Consider the following 4,135-nt stretch of genomic DNA (forward strand, 5'->3'; position numbering starts at 1 on the left):
ATAGCTTGCTCATCATAGTTTAACATTTTTAGAGCCCAAAATGCTCTATGCTCAAGTTCAACTGGTAAGTGATAAGCCTTGCCATATACCAGTTGGTATGGAGACATCCCAATGGGAGTCTTATAGGCTGTTCTGTAGGCCCATAGTACATCATCCAGTTTCGTAGAGCAATCCTTTTTTGAGCTTCCAACAATTTTTTCAAGGATTTATTTCAGCTCTCTGTTGGAGATTTCAGCTTGCCCGTTGGTCTGTGGGTGGTATGGGGTTGCCACTTTGTGCTTTACTCCATATCTGAGAAGGAGTGTCTCGAGTTGTTTGTTGTAGAAGTGTGTCCCTCCATCACTAATGAGAGCTCTGGGAACTCCAAATCTGCTGAAGATGTTCCTTCTCAAGAAGCTTATCACAACCTTGTTGTCATTTGTTGCAGTGGCTATGGCTTCTACCTACCTTGAGACATAATCAACAGCCACTAATTTGTAGCTATTTGAGTAGGAAGTTGGGAAGGGTCCCATGAAATCAATCCCCCAGACATCAAATAGCTCCAACTCTAGTATGAATTACTGTGGCATCTCATTTCTCTTGGTTAGATTACCAGCTCTTTGGCATTCATCAAACCTTGACACCATTTCCTTGGCATCCTTAAACATTGTTGGCCAGTAAAATCCGGATTGAAATACTTTTGCTGCTGTTCTTTCTCCACTGAAGTGACCTCCATATGCGGATCCATGGCACTACCATAACACTTCCTGCCCTTCTTCATGGGATATACACCTTCTTAGGATTTCATCAGCACACTTTTTGAACAGATAGGGGTCATCCCAGATGTAGTGTTTGGCATCCTTAATTAGCTTCCTCCTCATGTGCTTATTGATGTTGGTTGGTAGCTCCCCAATAGCCTTGAAGTTAGCTATGTCTGCAAACCAAGGGGCTACTCGTATCATCATCAATTGTTCATCAGGGAAGCTTTCATTAACTGCTACTTGCTGCATTTCTTCTTCTTGTGGGATCCTTGAGAGGTGGTCAGCTACCTTGTTCTCTGCTCCACTCCTATCTTTAATCTCAATATCAAATTCTTGGAGCAGCAGAATCCACCTTATTAGTCTGGGCTTAGATTCTTGTTTGGTAAGCAAGTATTTGAGTGCTGCATGATCAGTGAACACAACTACTTTGAGCCAATAAGATATGATCTAAACTTATCAAAAGTAAAAACTGTAACATCCCGCGTTTTTGGAAACCTAAATATGAATAAATTGTGAATTTATCTTATTAAGTTTAAACTTTATAATTTTAGAAATTATTTTATTAGAACTAATTAAATAGATTCGGAGATAGTTTTATTTTGAATCAATTAATATTTTTAAGTAATTTTATTATAATAGAATATTTTGTATAATTTTAGTAATTGAAAAATAAGAAAGAATTGTACAATTTAATTTAAGTAACTTTTATCCTGAAAAAGGTTACGATTTATTTTATTAATTTGATATCTTATTTTATAAATTAATTAATTAAGAGTAATTAAATTAGTTTTATTAATATTTGGAGTTTAAGTTGATTAATATTCTTATGTAATTTTTATAATTGGTTATTTCATATTCTTTGGAAATAAAATTTAGAAATGGGAGTATTATATAATTTAATTTAAATAATTTCTATTATGAATGAATTATGGTTTATTTTATTAGTTTGAGCTTTAGAGATTAATTTATTAGGAATGATTAAATAGATTTTTATAAATACTTAAAGTTTAAGTAATTTTATTATAATTAGATATTTTGTAAATTAAAATTAAAGTTTCGGTGATAGAAAAATAATAAAAAAAATTATATCATTTAATTTGAATAATTGAATATTGAGTTTAAACTACATTTTATAAAAATGTGATTAGTATATTTATTTTATGATTTAAATTAAAAATAATTATTTGAGCTCGTTAATAGATTAATAAATAAAATTTTATGTATTTTAAAAGTAATCTTTATAGCATTATATTTAAATTCTAAATTGTTATCCTATCATAAATATTTTATAAAATTGTTATATTACTTGTATATATTTTTCCCTAATTTATCAAATCAAAACCTAATTTAATTTAAGATCACAAATTTCCTAATTGATACCCTAATTTCACAAAACGCACACTACATACGTTCAGAGAAAAGGAAAGAAACAGTGAAGAGAGAAAGGGGAGCTCGATAGTCGGGAGATGGAGGAAGTCGGGAGTCGGGGAGTAAGGGAATAGGAGGAAGACGCTGGGATGATCAAGAAGGCTTCGACTTCATCATCCTCGTGCATCCGTCGCTGCTACCATCATCGATCAGAGCTGCTGCGCGTGGAGAGAAGGGGAGACGATGTCGCTGTCTCTGTTTGGGATCGCCGCCGCCGTTCAAGTCACTACAAGAGGAGAACGCCACTGCGTGAAGTGGGGTGATGAGCGAAGTAGAACGCGTACAGGAAGAAGGAGAACACGACGACTAGGAGGAGGCAGCGCCGCTGCCGTTGCTACTAGGGTTTGTCTTTGGAATTCCTGGTCGCCGCTATCGTTATGGGTGAGTCAATTCTGTCCTAGCTACTAGAGTTACCATTTCTGAACCCTTGTCGCTTTGAAATGATCCTGTCTCGGCCTCTAATATTCCTAATTATACTGTATTCGTTGGAATCGCCACAATTGGAGCTCATCGCTAGAGAAGACAAACTGTTGCGCCATCTTCTTCATTTTGACTCTGAACCTCCATTCTAACCCTGTAATGTTTCCACTCTTGTTCTATTTAGCATTTTGTTTCTCTGTTATATTCTTATTTTAATTACGGTAGCCGATACCTTTGTTTTAGTGTTGTTGTGTTCTGCTGGGGCTATCAAAATTGTTGTTGTTGCGAGTGTGATCATGGTTGATGCTGCTGCCGTGTCCCAATTATGTTGGAATTGTTGCTGCTGCTATGAATTCAAAAAGAGCAGGTTTATCGTGGTTAATTCCTTCCGGTTTAGCTAATCGAGGTAGGGGGTTTAAACGATTTCAATTTAAGAATGCCTACAAGGTTTATTGAATAACTGCAAATAGATTTAATAGCTGTGAGTAATTGATTGATTATGTGAATATTGAATTGTGGCTGAAATTGTGATTGGAATGGTTGAGATTGTGATTTGGAATTGTTGATTAGTGATATTGATTGATTATGTGGATTGGGAATTGTTTGATGACTAATTATTGAGAATTTCTGAATTTTAATGGGTTATGTTGGATTTGTTGCCGTTGAGCTGTTATTTGGTATATTGTAATGTTAATAAACTTGGTTGGTGGTTGATTTGGAATTGGTTTTGAGGGGTATTGAAGGGTTGGATTTTGAATACAAAATGGTTTACTGAAAATTAGGTTCTCTTGAAATTAAACAGCAACTTTGAAAGTGAATCAGTGGCTCTATAGTGACTGAAATGATGAGAATTTAAATGTTAAGTAAATTATATTAAGTGTAATTGTGAAAATTCAATTTTTAAGGTTTCGTATCAACTAGAAAATTAGTTATGGTTTTTCAAAGTTGAACTCTAAAATCTGATTTCCTGCATAATTTTAAACGAAGTCAGAAACTTTGAAAAGCTATAACTACTTATGTAATGATCGGAATTGCATGAGACCAAGCCTGGGTTAAACTTGGGGATATAAGGAACTAAAATGGTAAATTTGAGACTTTTTCATTAAGTTTATGATTTATGATAAATTTTTGAATTGGGGATGTCAAATCTGGTTTTTCTGCAGAACGTTTAACACAGCAGCAACTTGTTTCTTCTATTGAAAATTTTTCAGTTTGAATTTTGAAATGGAACCAATTTTAAATAAAACTTTATTCCTATTATTTTAATGCCGTAAAATTTCAGAACAATTGGACTTGTAGTTTTAAAGATATGAATTTTTGAAGGATGATACATTATGCAGAAAAAGCCAGATTCTGTTTTCTTAAATTAGTAACTTTGGGAGTTTATAACTTTTGATCCTGGATAGATATTGATGCCAAGGCATCTTAGGCTAGTTTCACTAGTATTTTTCTGTTAGTTTTAGTGGTTTTATGCACTTTCTTGAGCTTAAAGTAACCAAGAATGGTTAAAAGAATAACAAAGCAATGAACCATCCAAACAATATGAT

Source organism: Arachis ipaensis, chromosome B9 (genome assembly GCF_059453495.1).
Source record: "Arachis ipaensis isolate K30076 ecotype BB chromosome B9, ASM5945349v1, whole genome shotgun sequence".
Classification (NCBI taxonomy): domain Eukaryota; kingdom Viridiplantae; phylum Streptophyta; class Magnoliopsida; order Fabales; family Fabaceae; genus Arachis; species Arachis ipaensis.